General features: G+C 47.7%; 1 protein-coding gene across 4 annotated transcripts in view; it reads right to left on the reverse strand.

Annotated features, from left to right (window-relative positions):
* CHST11 (carbohydrate sulfotransferase 11) overlaps positions 1–22,707 on the reverse strand; it is a 285,984-nt gene that overhangs the window by 76,681 nt on the left and 186,596 nt on the right. The gene's annotated exons all lie outside the window — the stretch shown is intronic.

Here is a 22,707-nt window from a genome sequence, read left to right on the forward strand (position 1 = left end):
GTGCATATATGTATATGTATAACTGATTCACTTTGCTGTACAGCAGAAACTAACACAACAGTGTAAATCAACTATACTCCAATAAAAATTAAAAAAAAAAAAAGAGCCCATAGAGAATGACATATAGGAACTGAATTTGTGTGGGCCTAGTATGTACCAGAACCAAGTTTCCTATACGTTATGACAACAATCGCCCATCAGCTACCTGGTCTTTAGGGTCTTCTGCACTTGGGCGAGCTAGGAAATGCAGAGGACTATCTCTTAGAGAATGGCTGTCCCACAGTCTGGCACCTGGGGAACGGCCAGCCAAGCCCTGGAGCGTGGTGAGACAGGTTGAGCTGCTGTTCATTTGACTTTTAGGAAAAGTCAGGTCAACCCTATGGAATTGCTGTGTAGAAATGTTTTGAATGAATTTCTGCAGCCATCAGAAAACACCAGAGCAGAAGTCTGAGAAATCCCCAGATGGCACAAGAGTGAGGGCGCAAATCAATTCAGGTTGTCAGGGAATGAATACATAGACGGAGAGCAGGGTCAGCCCCAGGAACTGTTATTTTGATCTGACTTTGCTCTGAAGGGAAGTCTGGGTCTGATCTCTCACCCAAAATCCTGCATCAGCACAACCACAACAATGGTGCTACCTAATAGCATTTACTAAGTGCTATTATATGCCGAGCACCCCACATACAGTTTCACATTTAATCCTCACAGGAGTCCTCCAAGCAGGTGTTCACCTACAGGACGAAACAGAGCTCAGCTAGGCTGAGAGACTTGTCTGAGGTCACACAGCAAATTAGTGTTTGAATTCCTGGTCGCTGACTCAACACATTATGCCTTAATGATTAATGTTTAAAAATGGAAAAGGGACATTCAGATTTTATCACTGGATGAGAAATCACAGCTTAATTTTTCTCAATACAAAGCACTCTAAGTGACCTGAGACAAGCATACCTATTAAGAGTCATAAGTTTTTTTATACCAAACAACCTAATTTGCTTATATATAAATATCAAGGGATGGAAAAGAAGAATTTCAAGCCCAACGGAGTAACAAGCAGGCAGATCGCACCTCAGCTCTTTCAGAGACCATATATTAGGATTTTTTTTTAGGCCTTACACCTGATGCTTCTAGAACAAGACAGAGGAGGTTTTGCAGATTTATTTCAGCATAAATTAAAGCTATGCATCTGCATGGATAAGACAGCTAAACAGCCATAAAAGCTTGGCAACCTCCAACATAAGGAAAGTAGCTTGGGAGCCGAGAGGAAGAAAGAAAAATCCACGCAGAGTTCGCTGGAGGGGTTCCAAAGTGATCACAGAGTTTACTAAGATTCTGACTTACTCTTGCATTTTAATCATAATATATTTGCAACGTGGGGGATGACAGGCAGTCTTTGGAGGGGAAGAGGTGACCCGGCTAATAATTCCTTACAGCTGTGGAGCACCAGGACTGAACAAAGGTGTCTGGCTTTTATTTTGAGCTTTCTGACGGCCCTTGGAGCTAGGGAGGGCCAGGGTTTACTGTTCTCTTTTTACAGATGACAGAATTGGGCCTGGGGAGGGAATAGGCTGTTAGCTTTGCCGTTCAAGACCAACGCTCTTTATAATGTGCCAAGTTGATGCCCATCTACCCATCCACCCATTCATCCATCCATCCATTCATCCACCCATCCACCCACCCACTCACCGGTCTATTTGTATTTCCTACCAATTCCTATTTATCCTATAATCCTTCAAGAAAGAAAGAAAACGAAGGGCTCCTTTGGAAGGGAGGCACACCCATGGGTCTGGACACAGAAAGAGTCCTTTCTTGCCAATAATGCCATCAGCTTGGGGATCTGCAGCCCTGCCCTCCCCTGGCTTCTGCCGCGTCTCCTGGCTTCTCCCTCGTTTCCACTGCTGACTGGTCTTCTGCCAGCAGTGTCCACTTGCAGTCAAGTGCCAACCATTGTGGGAACGTTCTTTATCCTCTCTGGCCTTCTGCTAATCCACCAGATCGGTAGGACTCCAGGCCTCTCCAGGCTGCCTCTCCAGCTTGGGTTCCACGGCTAAGAAACAGCAGCGTGATGGAACTGAATCCAGGAGTGAATATCCTATAGGAATGCATTTTCCCATAGATGTCAACGCATGCACTCACACATTCATTCACTCACTCACTTCTTCCTTCATTCATCCAACAGATGGCTACTAAGCTTCTACTAACTGTCCACCAATGTGCCAAGGGATACAGCAATGAAAAAGATTCAAATGTCAAATAAAACCATTCAAATAATAATTTAAAAAAATGTTCCCTTGGGGGTGGGGTGGTGATAGTGCGGTGTCAGCACATCAAGGATGGACCCCACCGAAGTGATAAGGTCTGGGGTAGGTGGCAGGAGAAGCTCACAGTATCTTACCATTTCCTGAGGAAAATGAGTCCGGGCCACATGTTCTGAATGACTTACTTTGACTCCACTGAGTTGCTCTCCGCAGTTACATGAAAATCTCTCAGTGCAACCACAGCTGGATTTAGTCCTCCAGCAGCCTTGAGTCCTGACAAAAACCACACATCCTCTCAAATGTGACTGGGAGTAAAAACAAGGTTACACCATAACGTCCAACCCATTTCTGATTTTCCGCATGATGACTACACTGATGATTTTTTATAAATATCAAGAATTTCTCTCTCTCTCTCTTTTCTTGGGAAGTGGGGGTGCGGAACGCGTGCTCCGCTTTGCTGAAGCCTCAGTATTGGATCTGCCTGTCTGCTGAGTCATCCCTCGCCGGGCAGGGCTCCGCTTTGAGCCAGGAGGCGTCAACCCCTGCTTGATGATGCTCTGCTGTCCCCCCCACCAATCCACCTCCCTCCCCGCTTCATGACCCTCCTCTCTCCCTCTTCCACTCCCTTCTTTCCTGCCAAAGGTCAGCTGCCCTTCCGAGGTACACAGCACATCCTTCAAGCGGATTCACACCTGTCCATGTAGGCAGGGAGCTTATCCCTGTTAGACCAATTTGGAGATGGAGGCACGGGGCGTGCCAGGCAGTGGCCCGGTGGCGCTGGCGCAGGGTTGGCGCTCGGGGACTGACCGCTGTGGCCCAGCAGCCAGCGGGTCAGGGTCAGGAGCAGCATGCACATCCAGAACCCGACTCTCTGCACTTTCGCTACATGACGCCGCTGCCGCTGGGATCACGCATCCAGGCCACCGGTCAGCTTTCGTTCCCTAACGAGGCGGCTTCACGTGAAAAACCAGAGAGCATGAGGGTTAAACTTTTAGACCATAGAGAGGCCACCATTATTAACTCTAGTCTGTCTCTGTCTCTCCCTTTCTCAAAGTCACTGTGGTGAAAAACAAGATCATAAACTCCAGAGAGATGGCAACCTTTAGTACCAAGATCTGCGCCAAGACATCACTGGGGTTTCCGACACTGGGGTAAGCAGGAGTCTACTGGAATCACTGACCCACTTGTGTCTGGTGGTCAGCGAGGGTTTCTTGTCACCAAGGACAGAACTGAAACGTATAACAAATGCTGCTGCCGTACCTCTAGGCAGGGAAAAGCCAACAGACTATTATGGACACTGCTACTTCAACCCAGACATCTCAGTCAGAGAAACACCTGTTTAGTCCTCAACTTCCCTCTCAGGTGACATTTCCTTCAGGAAGCTTGTCTGAGACTCTCGCTCCTTTACCCAATCCCACCCAGATGGAAACAGGTTTCCTTTCATTGCAGGACTTATCAGGACCTTTGGCACCCAAGGGTGCTCTCTGAATTACCAAGGACTATAGGAGGCAGTACTTCCCAACTCTTCCAGAAACTCTGGACGGTGGCAGGATGTCTTGCTGGGCTGGTGTGATGACTAATTTTATGTGTCAACTTGACTGGGCCACGGGGTGCCTAGACATTCAGTCAAATGTTTTTCTAGGTGTGTCCACGAGGGTGCTTCTGGAGGAGATTAACATTTGAATCAGTAGCCTGACTAAAGCAGCAGATTGCCTTCCCCAATGTGGGTGGGCCTCGTTCAATCAGTTGAAGGCCTGAACAGCACAAAAAGGCTGATCCTCCCAGAAAGGATCATCAGATTTTTCTGGCCTTTCAAACTGAAACGTCTTGGCTCTCCTGGGTTTCAAGCCTGCAGATCTTGGGCCTCGTCAGCCTCCATGATCACGGGACCCAATTCCTTGTAATAGATCTCTTTCCATATGTGTACATACAGACACCCTAGTGGTTCTGTTTCTCTGGACAACCCTGAATGGTACAGCTGGTATCCTGAGCGACACTGTTCAGGAAGTGTGCCTGTATTTATAGGGCTACAATGGATATCCTGGAAGATAGCCACAGCGCCCATAAGGAGTTGGCAAGGATTCCGGCTGCACTTCTGGAAGCTACGACTTTCCGCAGGGCGGGGCTCTGTTTCACCTTTTCTTGCGCTCTGTTGTCAAGGACGCAAGGGTGGTTTCCACAGAGATGCAAGGTGCCCGCTCCCACTATGGCAGGTGTCAGTGCCGGATGTCCCTGCAGCCGGGCTCGGCTGCCACGCTCTGGCCAAGCCATGAATCCCACTCATCGTCCACACAGGCCTGGCTTCACTATCCATGGAAACCCCCCAGGCAGGGGGGTTTGCTTTGAGGGCTCCCTCCATTCTCAACCCCTCCTCCCCGAGCCACGCACAGGGCAGAGGCCAGTGCAGAACTCAGACCCCAGAGCTCCACTCAGAGGGGACCCCGCAGTGCTCCCAGGTGCTTCTGGTCCTGAGTGCGCAGCTCCCCAGGGTGTCCCAGGCTACATGTATACTATCATCCCCCCTTGCCTCTAGACTGCAGAGGAGATGCTGTAGGTCCTGAACCCCATTCACGCAGGCTGCACTGGCTGGAGGAGTTGGAAATGTCTGGAACTGAATCTTAACTCATTGACTAGCTGGGTGACATTGACCTGAATCTCCCTGAATTTCAGTTTCCTCGTCTGGAAGATGAAGATAGTAATTTCAGTTTCCTCGTCCGCCCTGGCAGGGTGGTTGGTGTCCTTTTCCCTCTTCACTCATTCAGCCAACACTTATGGAGTATCTACCATGTCCCAAGGGCTCTGCTGTGGGGTAGAGACTTTATCTGGAGAATCTCGGGAGAAATAAAAATAGAACAGGGCTTCCCTGGTGGCGCAGTGGTTGAGAGTCCGCCTGCTGATGCAGGGGACACGGGTTCGTGCCCCGGCCCGGGAAGATCCCAGGTGCCGCGGAACGGCTGGGCCCGTGAGCCATGGCCACTGAGCCTGCACGTCTGGAGACTGTGCTCCGCAAAGGGAGAGGCCACAGCAATGAGAGGCCCGCGTACCGCAAAAAAAAAAAAAAAAAATAGAACAGAGACCATGTGGGCGTGAGGTATTCAACCTCCCTCAGGTTTCTGTTTCCCAAACTGGACAAAACAGGGCAATGCTGTACTTCCCAGGACTTTGTGTATTTAAAAATAAAATGCACCCAATGATGGAGACTGAATCCCAGCAAATAAATAAAATAAGATAAAATGTAGCAGAATGCCTGACACAGGGTAGATGCTCAATTAATGTTCGTAGCAACTCTCTGAAAATATAAAATGCAGTCTCTAGCTCCCACTTTGTTCTTTATGTTCCTTAGCGCCCTTGACAATCATCAGGAAGAAATGGGGTGTTTTGTTACACAGAATGACTATCGAAAACTGATCGTTACTAAATTAATTCGGTCATACCTGGAATATGGCTGAAGAGTCAATTAATTTGACTTATTCCATTTATCAAACTATGTCTCAAGTTTCCTCATCTGTGAAATGGATGCGTTGAGAGGAATTAAATGAATTCGTTTCGAAAGGGATGAGGCATAAAATAGGTGCTACGTGTCAGCGATTATTATCATAAATGCCCCTCCGTGAGTGTGGCAATGTCCCAGCACTGGGTGATGGCCGTAGATAACAGCCAAGGTCCCTGTTCCCTTAGAGATTATGTTCCAGAGGCAGTGAGAGAGACACCAGACAAATAAATGAGCAAAGACCATTTCTGATGGTGATAAGTGCTGTGAAGACAATACAACAAGGCAATGAAACAAGGAGTGACGGGAGGATGGAAGGCCTCTTGGGGGAGGTGAAATTTCATTTGAGACTTGACAAGAAGGAGCCCACCACATGGAGGTCCACGGGGATGCGTGCTCCAAGAGTGCAATGGCCACCGCCCGAGTCCCATGATGGGAATGTTTGAGGGACGTGCCTAGTGGGCGGGGTGATATGAGATGCGGTTGGCAGAGAAAGAAGGCTCCTCAGGAAACAAAGATTTCACTTTCCCTTTGCCTCCCAACCTCCAACTGCCCATCTTTTGGCAACACGGTTCCCAAGGTGGCCACGCCCCATGTCTGAAATTCTGTGACAGCTCAGAGGGCCCGGACTTCCCTTGCTCTCTCTCTGTTTTACTCCGCTCAGATTCCCAGTGGTTCCTCCCACTTTCACATGGACACCTTGAAAGATTTATACCCAATTCCTCCTGGAAACATAATATAACCTGTGAAAGGCTGATCAAACAGGGTTGCTATTTAGGCTCTGGGCCTCGCTAGGGGCCGTAAAATATCTTGTGCCTCTTTTAATATAAACGCTGCTACAAAAGACTGCCTTGATCTGCAGCCTTCACAATAAAATACTGTTGGACAAGCTAATCCTGGCTCCCCGTCCCTTTCTGGTTCACACCTAACATCTGGTCAGCTGAATAACCCTTTTGTTCCCAACCGAGTCCGGTTCTGGTGAGTGGGAACCAGCCTGGGATTTTTTTCTGCTTTTTGTAGGCCATTATCAGGGACCCCTTGACCTGCATGCTAAGACCCTTGTTCATTTTTTACCAGGACACTGGGCTCTGTTTGTTGCTACAAGAGCATTAAAAATAATTTGAAAGTAATCTTCAAGAGAATAATGGTTCCCATTTTTGAGAGCCAGTCAGGACCAGGCATTTTACACACATTACTTCATTTTGTGCTCTTATTGGCCCCACAGAACGGGTGCTGAAGCTTTTATTTTTCAGATGAGGAAAGGAGAAGATGGGGCACAAAGAAATGAAACGCTTGGCCTGGGCTCACAGGTCAGTAAAGAGAGGGGCCGGGGATTAGGACTAAATCCACCGTGCCCTAAAGCCAATACCACACGGCAGCTCGAGAAAGGAGAACATGGCCAGGACGGAGGCGTCTGTGGTAGGCAGAACGATGGCCCCCCAAAGAGTCCACGTCCTCATCCTGGGACCTGTGAATGTGTGACCTCAGGTGGCAAAAAGAGACTCTGCCGATGTAAGGATCTTGAGTTGGAAAGATTATCCTGGATTATTCAGCTGATAATCACATGGGTCCTTAGAAGATGGAGGCAGAAGGCTTAGAGTCAGAGCAGATGTGACAGCAGAAGCAGAGGTTGGAATGATGCGGCCACCAGCCAAGGAATGCAGGCAGCCTCTAGAAGCTGGGAAACGCAAGGAACAGATTGTCCCCTAGATTCTCCAGAAGGGACTCAGAGTTGCTGACAACTTGATTTTAGCCCCATCAGACCCATTTCAGAATGTAAAATAATACATCTGTATTGTTTTAAGCCCCTAATTTGTGATAATTCGGGACAGCAAGCTAGTACACCATCCACAAACCAAAGGCCGGTCGGTCTCGTGCCCAAATGAGATAATGGCTCAAAAATCAAACTGATGTAGCAACAGGAATCACTGAGCAGTTTCCCTCTTGTGCAGACAACACCACCCACGATGACAGGTTGAGAGGTGTGAGGGTACAGGATGTGAGCCCCGCCGCCGGAGGCAGAGCTGGGCTTGAGCCCGCACCCCGACCCGCACTAACGTACACGTGACCCTGAGCCAGCCCCCAAGCCTCTGAGCCCGAGTTCCAGATCCACCTCCACCATAAAGTTCTTTAAGGCATTAACAGTAATTAACATCACCAAGCGCTTACAGCTTGCCAGATAGCGTGCTACGTACAGAACACATATTATCCCACTTCAACCTCAGAACAACCCTGTAAGAGGTGTGATGTTATGAATGTCACGCTACAGGAGAGGAAGCCGAGGCCCAGAGCAGTAACTTGCTCAGTCAAGTACATGGCTTAGGGCCAGGAGCCTGACCTCAGAGCCGGCAGTTCTTCAATCGCTGCTAACGCAGGACGTCTGGCACTTAGTAAGCGCTCAGCTCGGAAGAGCAGTTGTTGCCCTTAGTATTATTACTGCTACTATGACTCCTGGCCCCAGTCAACTTCTTGGATCCTGAAGGTAGTAATGCATCCTACTGATACTACAGAGCAAAGAGAAAAAGAGAGAAAAACACAGATTGGAAAGCCAGAACTCTGCATCATCCAGGTGGAAAAGGGCCAGGCTCTGTGCGAGGCAATTTGAGACCCTGCTTCATGTTATAGAGGAAGCAGTGAACAGCTCCCACCGAGGAGCTGAAATAATCGATGTCTATTATCGTTTCTTAATTAGATCTACCTCAGTGGTAAATGGTTCTGTTTCATTCATAATGATGATCATCATCAGGCATTTCTCATTCAATTTTAAAAGTATTTCTTGACAATCTTTTTGGCCAGAATGTTCAATATACATAACATGAGAGTGATCGCCACTAAAAACATACGCTATTATAATAGAGGTATCTGTATAAGATTTACCTAAGCAAAGTATAGTTTAAAATACATCTTGAGAGCTATACAACACCTTCCTTCCGAAAAATGCAAAGTATTTTTTATTTTACTTTTCAAGTTACTGTATACTGAGACTTGATGTCGTGCCTGGCACTTTATATACATTAGCATATTTAATGTGTTAAATGTTATTAGCCCCCAAAAACTAAGGCTCAGAGAGGTGATGTGGCTTGCCCAGGTCACACAGCATTCGAGATCGAAAAACCATACTTTTCAATGTGCATCCTTTCATACTATGCACAAGTATGAAGACGAGGGCATTATAGTGTAGATGGGGAAACCAATAAGAGAAAAATCTGCACTACTCTCAAGCCAGGGGGGCAAAGAAAATGTTCCAGTTTGCTAGCAAAGACTGAGGTCCCTCAGGTAACAGGAAAAGCCATTCAACATTCAATTAATTCTATAAAACATTTATGGAACTCTGTGCCTCCTAGGAACTGTTGCAGACATTTAATGAGGGGCTCAAATCCAGCTGTTGAACTCCAAGGGCTTAGGTTCGAATTCCAGAAGTTACTGAAACTCTTTGGGCCTCATTTCTTTTTTTTTTTTTCTTTTAACAGCTTTATTGGAGTATAATTGCTTCACAATGGTGCGTTAGTTTCTGCTTTATAACAAAGTGAATCAGCTATACATATACATATATCCCTATATCTCCTCCCTCTTGCGTCTCCCACCCACCCTCCCTATCCCACCCCTTTCTTTCCTCATTTGTAAAATGGGAATCGTAACAGGACCTACATCATGAGGACGGGAGGATGGAAAGTAAAGTGCTGAGGACAGTGTCTGGCAGAGCCAGGGGGATGGAAGAGTGATTGTACTATAGAAATATTAGCTCTTGTAGGATTTATGATCTGGTTCCTGCCCACTGTGACAGACAACTGAGAGGGACGATGCAGCATTTGCATGCAAGGTTAGGCGTTTCAGGCACACCAAGTTAGAATTTACCCGAAAATCTTTTAACTAATAGAACAGTTCGGATTTGCTTAGATATTGATGAACTTCCTCCCCAAATGTGCCAGTAAGAAACTGCTGAGGGGCAGCAGCCTGCAATGCACAGCCTTACCTGTGCTGGAAACTGAAGACAAATTAGGCTCAGAGGAGGAAACTGACTACAACCAACTGCAAGCCCTTCGCTACAGGCTGGGGAGAGCTGACGGCACAGAAAATCCAAGCAGCAGTAAAGACACAGGCAGGGAAGAAAGAAGCCACCAGTGTTTGTGAAGTAGCCGCAAACTGTACACGTGCTGTTTCTTCACTGTTCATCCAACGTGGATTGAGGTAAACCATGTGTCACACGACTGACTACTTTTAATCTTTTAGCAGCCTTGCCGGGGGGACGTTCTAACAGACTCAGAGAGATTAAGGAACTTGTCCAAGGTCACACAGCAACAAATTCCAAGAAGTCGAGGCATAAAAGGCCAGCACATTAGAAGAATACACTAAATGTAAAATGAGCAGTCTAGGGACCTCCCTGGCGGCCCAGTGGTTAAGACTTCACCTTCCAAGGCAGGGGGTGCGGGTTCGATCCCTGGTCAGGGAGCTAAGATCCCATGTGCCTCAGGGCCAAAAAACCAAAACATAAAACAGAAGCAGTATTGTAACAAACTTAATGAAGACTTTAAAAGTAAAATAAACCAAAGTGAGCGGTCTCGGAAAGTCTCATTGTGTGATGTAGGTTCCAATAGTGACTACAATGCCGTGATGATAATCACCGTAAAAATGGCTACTATTTAGACAGTGCTTGCTATGCCCCAGGTGGCACTCAAAGGATTGCACTTGTGTGAATTCATTCAACCCTCACAACAGGCCTATGGGTAGGGACTATGATTATTATTCCCATTTCACAGGTGAAGAAACAGGTCCAAAAAGGTTAAGTAATCTGTCAAACAGCTGGAAATAGACACCACCAGATGTTTATTCTTGAGAAAATGCTTTGGGCGCATCGTAGAAAACCTCCTCAAGTCAGTGTTAATCCATGTAACGAACCTTTCCATGAAGAGGTGACCTGCACTGAGTGCGCCCCCCTCCCAAATATATCCACGTCCAAATTCTTGCAACCTCTGAATGATCTGGAAAAAGGCTCTTTGCGATGCGATAAAGTTAAGGCCCTTGAGATGAGACCATCCTTGATCACCAGAGTGAACCCTAAACCAATGATAAATGTCTTTGCAAGAGACAGAGGAGGAGGTGGCAACGAGAGGATGAACAGAGATGAAGCCCCAGGTCCCGGGCAGCCAGGAGCCACCGGCAGTTGGGAAAGGTAAAGTGGATTCTCCCCTAAAGCCTCCAGAGGGAGCACAGTTCTGGCCTCCAGACCTGACAGAGAACACATTTCGGTTGTTTGAAGCCACCTGGTTTCTGGTGGCTCGTCACGGCAGCCTGAGGCAGGCAGCCGGGAAGGTAAGACTCAGCGTCAGGAGTTGAGGCTTGTGTCCAGGCCTGGGTGTCTGGGTGGACGCAGTGGAGGGGATGGCGCTGAGTGAGTGGCGTGGGCGACCGGGGGAGGCTCACCGTCTGGAAGCTGCAGGAGGAGACTCGCGGTTGATATAACGAGCCAGCTTTCCAGCCAGGAGAGCTGTGGGCAGCGCGTGCACTCCCAGTCGTGCACGGAGCTGCCCGTCACAGGGGGTCGTCTTGCCCGCTTGGGAGGTTATTCCTCCCGAGGTCTGTTTGGAGGTGGAACGGGTGGGGTCTAACGCCAACCCCACTCACATGTTCTCCCACTGAAGAAGGCCAGGGTCAGGCAGGCGGCGAGCTCGCAGAAACACTTGCTCACAGAATCCACGGACACAAGTCGCACGGTATCTCATAAAGTGTTTTTCCTTTAAAGTTTTTCGTTCCCTGTAGTATTTTAGCAGAACGTGCCAGGAGGCAGAAAGCAACAACCTTTCTGTTCTCCATTTCTGGAGCTAGGTGACTCTTCCCCGCCCTTCTCCGCATGGTCACCTGCAGTAAGATAGCCGGACAGCGGGGACAGCGCAGAGTTGGACATGTCACACCTGTGAGCTGTTACTCCATGTGCTAGAGCCAACCTTGGAAACTGTTCCACGGCCCCCTTATTCCTGCAGTTTCCATCCCACTGTGTGCACCAGATGGACCTCGGGGAGCCTCTAGGTGCCACGCACGTGCCTGTTCACCGTCCATTGGAAACAACGGCCCTTGTACCACCCTGGCAGTCTCACAGTCAAGATCCAAAACCTGGGCTGCCCTAAATTGTATCAAAATATCTCGAATCAGAGCAGAAATCTTAGCATTCTTTCCTCCAAGGCTGATAATTAAAATACTATTTTCTAACCAGTATGATATGGTGTCCCTGACCGATCAGAAGAGATGCTGGCGGTGACCCCAGTTACAGGGAGGAAAGCGCTGAGTCACTGCCCGGTTGGCCAGCCTCAGGGTTCCCGCTGTCACACACCTATAAGGGACACAGGGGGCGTCCTCTGGGCTGTTGAAAAGACTCCGCTTACTTTGTGCAATAGGGAAGAAAGAGAGGAGAGAGAAGTGAACAAAACTGTTTGAGTGAAATGTCTAAATATCAAGTCATAAGTTAAAGGGAACCTTTCTGGAAGTAAAGGAGTCTTCCGGAAACAAATTATCACCTTGCTGGTAACAGTGGCCCTTTCTCCATGACCACTGTTCCCTGGAGTTGAATAGGATACTGTTCTGGCTCTTAATTTGCTGCCAGACCCTCGGGGGAAGGAAGCCGATGAGTAAATCACTGATTACAGTCCAGTCTAATAAGTGCTTCTGTGATGAAAATCATGATAATAATAATAATGATAGGTGGTCAGGCAGTCTAAATATTTTATATGGATCGTCTCACTGAATATTCCTAACCACCCACGAAATAGGGGCTAATAATGGCTCCACTCTGCAAATGAGGAAACCAAGGCAGAACAAAGCACTTGCAGAGTCAAGATGTCAATCAAGCAGCCTGGCTCTGATCTGACCCCGCCCCCCCTGCATCCCTTGGTTAGGCTCCCGGCAAGACAAAACTGTAGTACCTGATCAGAGTGGAGATCCCAGGAGGCTTCCAGGAGGAGGGGCTGCAGAACAATAGACTAGATGTAATGAAGCTACAGAAGAAAGATCACCTGCCCCCACCCCGGTTAATGAGAAAAGATACGACTTGCCATTTGCCTGTTTTAATTCAAACCTTCCAATCTGGTGATTATCTTTTCATCTCCATACATGGTCTTAGGGCTCACATTTGCCCATCACCTTCAGAAGGCAGGTCAGGAAAACCATTGTTTTTTGGGTAATTCACACATGGGAAATCAAAGTAAGTGAAAAGGAAGAAGCAGAAACACTAAGCCGGGAGTGTGGTGTGTATGTGTGTGCGATCCACGAAGAGGATTGAGTTGGGGACACGGGGGAGATGGAAGCAGTTCGTGGAGGGACATGAATGGAAAAGGGAGGAAGGAGGAAGGACCACTCTGTCCGAGGGAGCAGACGCTGCTTGTAGATTTTTTTTTTTTTTTTGCGGTACGCGGGCCTCTTACTGTTGCGGCCTCTCCCGTTGCGGAGCACAGGCTCCGGACGCGCAGGCCCAGCGGCCATGGCTCACAGGCCCAGCCGCTCCGCGGCATGTGGGATCTTCCTGGACTGGGGCATGAATCCGCGTCCCCTGCATCGGCAGGCGGACTCTCAACCACTGCGCCACCAGGGAAGCCCTGCTTGTAGATTTTGAGCCTTGGTTTTGAGCACCGTTTCTGCTGCGGGTCCCCTAGAGAGGGCCTCCCTTACCATCTCAAGGACAGAGGGTAGTCAGCAGACCACGGGACTTTCTGTGGACTGTTCCAGATAAAGTGCACCTGGGGAGGGGACACCCTTCTCCTTCCTCTTCCTATCAGGTGAGTAAGACCTTCAGGAAGCTGAGTGGAGAGTCCAGACTCTTCCAAGTTCTTGGCAAACTTCTGCTGCTGTCCAGCTATCGGCTTGCTCAGGTTTGAGGTAAGGAGGGAGGGAGAGAGTTAGATTTATCAAGTGCCTCTTGCTACGACGATTGGTTTCATCAAGCCCTTTCTAAGTACTAGGCACTAGCACTCCGTGCATTAACCCTGTTAGTTCTCACTCCCTTTTGAGGATTCCCTGTTATTCCGAACTTAAAGTTAACTCACAAAATAGAGAGGCCTAGACCACGGCATGAGGAAGTTGCAGAGCTGGGATTTGAACCCAGGTTGTCTGGCTTCTAGAGCAGTAAGGTAGGCGCTGTTATCATACCCTTTTTACGCATGAAAAACAGAAGTTCTGGAGAAGCTGAGAACTGTGCCCAGGGTCACAGTGCTCTTTGGCAGAGCATGGCTTGATCTCAGGGTCAACCTGGATGCAAAGATCAGGCATGCTCCCTGACCTCCAAGGTTGCTGTCGCATGTGCTGGAAACCCTCGCAGTCTGCAAACGGGAGTCTGGCCTGGACCGGGGAGGCGCCTAGTGAATGTTTATGGCCAGCCTGCATGAAGAGTGAACAAAAAACCTCAGCTAATGCACCCAGGTCTGGAGGCTGCATTCAGAATCCAGCCTCGGGGGCAGCGGAAGGACCCAGAAGCATCCTTTTCAGAGAGAGAGAGAGAAAAAAAAAAAAAAAATCACTTGCACCATTTCTGAAAGCCGGAGGGGGAAAGGATTCAAAACAAGCAAAGTTCTCCAAATAGCGATAAATACCTTAAATTACCCAGCAAGTTTAAAAGCCTTCATGCTGCTCTTTCTCCCAGAACAGGAACAGGCTCCTGATTGTGGCTGTTTAGAATGGAACATTCAGGAGGGTGTGGAGCCAGAGGGGCAGGAGAAGTGGGGAGGGTGGAGGGGGGAGGGGGGAGGAAAAGGCTCGGGTGCCCAGGAACACTCAGCCCAGCTGGCTGGCAGGAGACAGCGGCAATTGTACAGGTTTGCCGCTTGCAGAGGGCTGTGCGCCTAAGGCGCACTGGAGCTGCGGACCCCCCTGGATCCTGGGGGAAGTCAACCTCGCTCATGAAAACGGAAGAGAGAAATGGCAGGGCTGCCAGGGCTGCTTGAGGATGCCTTCATTTCTGAAACCCAGCGTTGCCTGGGGCTTCTCTGTTCTTACAGGAAGACAACTGTACTGGTTCCAAAATAGAGAGAGGACAGTTCATGGAGGGCTAGAAATCCCCACAATCCATCACCCTCCGAAAAGCGCAGGTTTGGGGTCAGCTTCTGCCTCTTCTGCCATGACCCATACTTCTCCGGGGGCCGCTGCCATCAGACTGGTACGAATTACTGCCGACCACCCCAGGCGCACAGTAAATGTTCATAGGCAAGATACCGGGAAGGACCTGGGAAGCCTCTTCCCTGATCACCACACAGCTGATCTCTAGCCCCAGATAAGATACACATCACTACGGAGAATGTATGCTGTCCCTACTCGTGTGGTCAGCTGCTGCTCCTGGACTAGGCAACCACAGGCCATCTAGCGGGACCCACTAGCTCAGCTGACAGCTCATCGTGAGCTCGGCATCTTGGGAGCAGGTTCAAACACCTGTGACCTTAGCGCAGTTACATAAATGCTCTGTGTCTTTGTCTCCACATATGTAAAATGTGGGTAATAACAGTACCTACCACCTAGGGTTGTTATGAAGATTAAGTGATTTAATATGTATAAAGTGCTTACCATTTACTGGGGTACTTATAAGACTGACATATTATCTCATTGAATCCCTATATGACCCTATGAGGGGTGCTAACATTGTCCTCTTTTCTTGAGTAAACTGACTTCCAGCAACGTTAAGTCACTGGCTCAAGGTCAATGGCAAATGGTTTTGGGAGGCAGAAGGAGGTGTGCTGGGGTTGGAACCCAAATATTCTGACTCTAGCTTCTATGAGAAGTTATACTGGCTACACTGCCTTCCGAAGAGAACACCCCATGAATCCAGCTCTTTTAGAATCAGTACTTTCAACTGTGGCTGAACACGCAAATTATCTCTGGGGATTTAAAAAAATATGAACTCCTGGGCCCTCACCTCCAGAGATTCTGATTCAGTAGGTCTGGGCGTCTCAAGTGGTGGAAAGGCCCTCCAGGCAATTTGGATGTGTGACAATAACCAATATCACCTGGGCCCTCAGGCAGCGCTAAGAAGCTGACACACCTCCTTCAATCCTCACAACCTTTAAGGGTAGGACCATGACTACCCCTGCTTTACAGATGAGGAAATTGAGGCCCAGGGGAGTTCACGGATGCCCAAGGTGATAAATGAGTATAGGAAGCAGAGGCTGGATGAATGCTAGAGTCCCTTCTAGTTTCAACATCCTGCTCTGTATGGAGACATGGATAAACAGGTCAGGGCCACTGTCCCACGGTGCCCTGTCTCCACTGGGCCCCTTCTCAACAAAGGGCGAAATTCTGTCCTTGATTGAGATGCAAGATAAGGGCTGGCATGAAACTCCAAGGGCCAGAGTTTTTGAGAGCATATGTGTTATTACCATATAACATTTATCTAGAGCTAGACCCATGTTCTAGCAAAACCTGTGGAAGACACAGCCTAGGTGTGCAATCTGAGAGCTGGAGGACCCATGGGAGATAGAACACCAAGTCGTGGGGGCTGAGGCTACATGACTCACATTTTATTACAAAAATAGTGGCCAGGGGCTTCCCTGGTGGCGCAGTGGTTGAGAGTCCGCCTGCCGATGCAGGGGACGCGGGTTCGTGCCCCGGTCCGGGAAGATCCCACATGCCGCGGAGCGGCTGGACCCGTGAGCCATAGCCGCTGAGCCTGCACGTCCGGAGCCTGTACTCCGCAACGGGAGAGGCCACAACAGTGAGAGGCCCGCGTACCGCAAAAAAAAAAAAAATAGTGACCAGGGAGGTGGACACCTGCAGACCTCCGTGGCACCAAGATGCTGTCAACATTTTATGAGAGAGGCTAGAAGAACCTTAATGTTTGCAGTCAACAGTTCAAGTCAAATGACTATTAAGAACCGGAGTCCCTGCTGGACCAAATGCACTAAACCGAACGATTCTTGCAGACGAGTCAGGACCACTTGCCTCTCAAAATACAGTTGCATCATTTAGTGCAAGTTCTGTAAATGGAAATGGCTATGTTCATTAAGTAACCGTCAGGTTAATGGAATGTTTCATTCAACAAGTATTTTTAAGGCACCTACTATTTGCCAGGCAGGAGGAATATGACCGAGAGTCCTTGCCAGCTACCCTTGGCATAGTTTTGGAGAACAGGATGGGGCAGCAACTTATCGTTCTGGGCTCTCTCCAGACCCCACCACATACAGGACCGTAGAACTGTGGACACGGTGGTTATCACACCACTCCTCACCCCTCTGACCCCAACCTACCTCTACACATTGGATGCTCCTATCTGCGCCTCCTTCTCTCCCTTCCCTCTCCTCCTCCTTTTCCTTTCTTTCCTCCTTTGTTTAATCAAGAAACATTTGTTGGCCATCCATTGTATTGCAGAGCAAAATCTGTATTTCAGGCGTGATGAGCCTTGAATACTGAATTTGGATACCAGTGTAGCAAGGTGCCCCTATTATTCCATCCCATTTTATTTGTCCGTAATCACACCCTCTAGAATGCAACATGCAGACAGATGAAAATGGTTGCAAAAATGCAGAGTCCCAAGAACAACAGAAGGAAATTGGATGGTCTCATCTTAATAAAATCTCGCTTTGGCAAGGCAGAACTCAAGGCAGAGGGGGCTGCAGGAGGCTGCCCATGTTTCACAATAGCCCCTGGTCTTCTGTATTGCGCTTTGGATAAAAGAAACCCAAAACTTCTTTTATTAAATTCCTCTATTCTTGCCTCCATCCAAAGTTCAATCGTTTTGGAAAGTAGTTCAGGTGTTTTTCAGTGAGAAAGAAGCTACACTTGCCGCAATTTCATAATACAAAATATAGTTTAACCCCTACTTAAACAGAACTTGAAACTGGTAGCTATTTAAAGTATCCCAATGTCAGTTCTACATATGTTGGTCTAAATATGCTAAGAAGGGAGGAAGGAAGGATGGAAGGAAACAACGAAGGGGGGAAAACACATAAGGCGGATATTTGCTCTGTATCCGGAGAAAAATTATAAATTTTTGTTTCAAATTTACAAGTGGAGATAGGCAGAAAAAAGTTAAAAATTAGGAATGCTACTACTTACGTGTATGGACCATACATGGGCCAGACACTATGCACAGCACTGCAGACTGATTACCTAAGCTAATGGTCAGAATGACTCCATGAAGAGTTACTCTTATTACCCCAAATTTACAGAGGAGATGGAGGCACAAAGAGGATACACAACTTGCCCAAAGCCACACACTGATACACTTGCCAGACACCTAGGCAGCATGACCCCAGAACCTGCACTCGTAACTTCCACACGCAACTACCTCCATGTAGATGTCACAGTTTGAAATGAGTCTTCCAGATGATGGTACTTTTTTTTTTTTTTTTTTTGCGGTACGCGGGCCTCTCATTGTTGTGGCCTCTCCCGTTGCGGAGCACAGGCTCCGGACGTGCAGGCTCAGCGGCCATGGCTCACAGGCCCAGCCGCTCCGCAGCATGTGGGATGCGGGATCTTCCCAGACCGGGGCACGAACCACTGCGCCACCAGGGAAGCCCTGATGGTATATTTTTAAATGATGGTAAGGTGATATTATTTCCTTCTTTTCTTCCTATACTGCCTCTTGCTCCCCTCCCAAAGCTCCATTTTCCCCCAAATCCTGAGATGAATGTTATTATTACAGCCTTCCACAGATGTAAAAATAAGCCCATTGGAGGAGAGTAACTTAACCAAAGCCACACAGCTAACAGACTGGGTAGACAGAGCCAGACCTCAGATTCAGGCTGTTCCCATACATCTGCAATCAACTCAAGAGTGGCCAGACTACCTGGAGAGATGACAGCAGGGAGGGGAAAATGAAGATGAGAGGGCTTGTGGAGGAACCTCCTGCTCTATGTTAACTGGAAGATGTGTCTGCAGCACTCAGGCAGAGCCAGGAGCCACTGTCTGTTTCTTTCTGAATAGCAAGGGGGTCGACCACATCCGTTAATATAATTAACCTCCAAGGTTTGCCCCATCATTGGGGTTATTAAAAATATTTTGGTATCTTTAAAAAACCACATACAGTGTAGTTGCATAAATGTAATAAAGGGGCCTAGGTTGGTGACATGGAAATGTTTGCATGGAATGGTTCTAGCAATTTCGTAAGTGGCACATGTAAAGCTTTAGGATGTCACAAGGCCCACTGGAAGAATTATTTCCCTATAAATCTACGGCGGTCTTAGGAAGTCGAAATGGCATCATAAAAAAAAACAACCCCACTTCCCTGGAAAAAACGCAGCCTACTCCGTCTGACGGGGGGAGTGGAGGCTGTTCACACTTGTAGCGTTTTACAGTCACTGCCGCCGGCATCCAGTGAGGTACCTCCTCCTGCTGAATGCTGTTGCTGGACTCTGAGGTGTATTTTGCTGGCAAAAATAAATTTTACCTTTTTACACAAAGCCATGCTTCTCTACAACACACAATGAGGGAGGGGAATATCGTTTAAATCTAAAGAGAATAACCTTGCTGTGTCTCCAAGACCTAAGAAGGCCACGCTTAAATAAAGAACACATGGGGCTTCCCCGGTGGCGCAGGTGTTGAGAGTCCGCCTGCCGATGCAGGGGATGCAGGTTCGTGCCCCGGTCCGGGAAGATCCCACATGCCGCGGAGCGGCTGGACCCGTGAGCCTGCGCGTCCGGAGCCTGTGCTCCGCAACGGGAGAGGTCACAACAGTGAGAGGCCCGCATACCGCAAAAAAAAAAAAAAAAAAAAGAACACATGAAAGAATGCTCAACATCATTAATCATTACAGAAATGCAAACCAAAACTACAATGAGATATCATCTCACACCGGTCAGAATGGCCATTATCAAAAAATCTACAAACAATAAATGCTGGAGAGGGTGTGGAGAAAAGGGAACCCTCTTGCACTCCTGGTGGGAATGTAAACTGATACAGCCACTATGGAGAACAGTATGGATGTTCCTTAAAAAACTAAAAATAAAACTACCATACTACCCAGCAATCCCAACAGTGGGCATATACCCTGAGAAAACCATAATTCAAAAAGAGTCATGTACCAAAATGTTCATTGCAGCTCTATTTACAATAGCCAGGACATGGAAGCAACCTAAGTGTCCATCAACAGATGAATGGATGAAGAAGATGTGGCACATATATACAATGGAATGTTACTCAGCCATAAAAAGAAATGAAATTGAGTTATTTGTAGTGAGGTGGATGGACCTAGAGTCTGTCATACAGAGTGAAGTAAGTCAGAAAGAGAAAAACAAATACCATATGCTAACACATATATATGGAATCTGAGGGAAAAAAATGGTCAGAAGAACCTAGGGGCAAGATGGGAATAAAGACACAGACCTACTAGAGAATGGACTTGAGGACATGGGGAGGGGGAAGGGTAAGCTGTGACAAAGTGAGAGAGTGGCATGGACATATATACACTACCAAACGTAAAATAGCTAGCTAGTGGGAAGCAGCCGCATAGCACAGGGAGATCAGCTCGGTGCTTTGTGACCACCTAGAGGGGTGGGATGGGGGGGTGGGAGGGAGGGAGATGCAAGAGGGAAAAGATATGGGGACATATGTATACGTATAACTGATTCTCTTTGTTATAAAGCAGAAACTAACACACCATTGTAAAGCAATTATACTCTGATAAAGATGTTAAAAAGAATCAAAAATCCTCATTCTTCTTTGATATATGAGATACGTAATAGCTGTAGTGAGAAATGGTTTTTAAAAAATGTTGCTGCCACTTCAGTCTGCTCTAATATTCATCTTGTGGTCCCACTGAGTATTAGGCTATAGGTGTAGTCAGCATTTAGGGGTTTATAGAAAAGAAGCAATACAGAGTTTCTACCCTTGAGATGCCTCCATTGTAAAGGAGGAATTACCTGTCATATCCCTAGCTTTCTGCATGATATCTGTTTGGAACTGATCAATTTCATGGTGGAGAAGTCAGATGGAGGTTACCATCTCATGTCCAGGGCAGACAGAAGCTCTGGGTGGATACTGATAACTCCTGGTGGGCAGAGGCCTGGATCATACATCTCTGCATCCTTATTACCAAACACAATGCCTGGCACAGCCTAGTTGCTCAATACATTGGATGGATGGATGGCTGGATGGATGGATAGAAGGAAGGAAGAAAGGGTACAAAACAAGTCACCCTTATGAACTTGTTAAGAATGGTACCTTAGGGGCTTCGCTGGTGGCGAGATGTATAAGACTCTGCGCTCCCAGTGCAGGGGTCCCGGGTTCAATCCCTGGTCAGGGAACTAGATCCCACATGCATGCTGCAACTAAGAGTTCACATACCACAACTAAGGAACCCGCATGCCATAACTAAGGGGCTGGTGAGCCACAACTAAGCTCATGAGCTGCAACTAAGGAGCCTGCCTGCTGCAACTAAGGATCCAGCAAGCTGCAACTAAAGAGCCGATAAGCCGCAACTAAGGAGCCCGCCTGCCACAACTGAGGAGCCTGCCCGTCACAACGAAGACCCCACACAACCAAATAAATAAATATTTTTAAAAAAGGAATGGTACATTAAATGGGCTAAAGAAAAGGGGACGGGCTTCTGTATTATGTCAGTGCCCTCAATATGACACTGAAGCAACCCAAAAAGAAATGCAGAGCTGCAGCCAGTCTCACATTTCTGCGAAGGCACTTGGGCAAACGATTCCCAGCCAGATACTTGTTTATTAGGGTCAGTGTGAATAAGCTCCTTTGAACAGCAGTCTAAGAGAGGCCGTTGACTATTATGGAGAAAAACTGCTCAAAAAGGACCAGTGAATAAAACAGGTTACCAAGCAATGTAGGCTATGCGTGTCCATTTTTTAAAAATATACAGAGGTATACCAGAGAAAAAAGTGGAAGCGTATTTATCCAAACTGATAACAATGATTATCTCTAGATGACGGATCTGCTGGCAATTTCTAGTTTATTCATTTTGACTTGTACGTATTTTCTAAACTTTCTGTTATAAACAAGTATTTCTTTCATATCATAAAAAATAATCATTTAAAAAAACTGCAAAGGACTTCCCTGGTGGCGCAGTGGTTGAGAGTCCGCCTGCCGATGCAGGGGACGCGGGTTCGTGCCCCGGTCCGGGAGGATCCCACATGCCGCGGAGCGGCTGGGCCCGTGAGCCATGGCTGCTGAGCCTGCGCGTCCGGAGCCTGTGCTCCGCAATGTACCGCAAAAAAAAAAAAAACTGCAAAAAATCTCTGATTGTGCCAGAGAAGAAGTAACAGCAAGACAAACCCACAGAAATCAGCCTCAGCGAAGTCGCAGATTCAATAGAGAATCGTGAGGTCGGAAGAAACGCTAGAGGGATTCTACCCCCGCTGACGGAGGAGGGTCAATCTGTTTGTAGAAGTCCCATAGCTGCTCTGATAGGATGTAAGGATCACGTGTGTCCGTCTTCCCCTCCATGCACGTAGGTAAACCTCATTGGACTCACACAGAAGTGAGGGCAGAGTGAATTAAGAGAGGGAAGGCCACTCCTGCTGACCTCACCCAGACCAGACTGCTAGCCCCCGTCTGAATCTCTCTACAGGTCTCACCCCAATCCCTTGGGTCCCCCCCCTACTGCTTTGCTGGCGGAACAGTTGATATTTGTTTTTCCTGTGACTTGGTGAGGAACAGCTGCAGACCACAGATCATGCTAAACAAATTTGCGACTCCAGAGTGGGCTCCGTGGCACAATTTCTAATTCATACAATGCCTCCGATTTTGCTATTTCAGCTAAATCATTTATCAATCCCTTCACGGATGTCAGTAAATCCCACCATCTGGGGACCTGCAAACATTAAGAAGCTCTAAAAAATATTAGCAAACCAATTGAAAACTCAAGTAGCAATAAACTCTACTTGCATTACACCTAAAAAACAAAACCAGCCACCTCCTCCTCTGAAATTAACAAACATCCTATATCAGCAGTTTTTCAAGGAGCTTTTTCTTTCTTTTCAAAAGCGCTCCTGATCTCCCGTCTGGTACCTTGGTGAGCAGGGGATTGCTTATGGACCA

This window comes from Lagenorhynchus albirostris, chromosome 11 (assembly GCF_949774975.1).
Source record: "Lagenorhynchus albirostris chromosome 11, mLagAlb1.1, whole genome shotgun sequence".
Taxonomy (NCBI): domain Eukaryota; kingdom Metazoa; phylum Chordata; class Mammalia; order Artiodactyla; family Delphinidae; genus Lagenorhynchus; species Lagenorhynchus albirostris.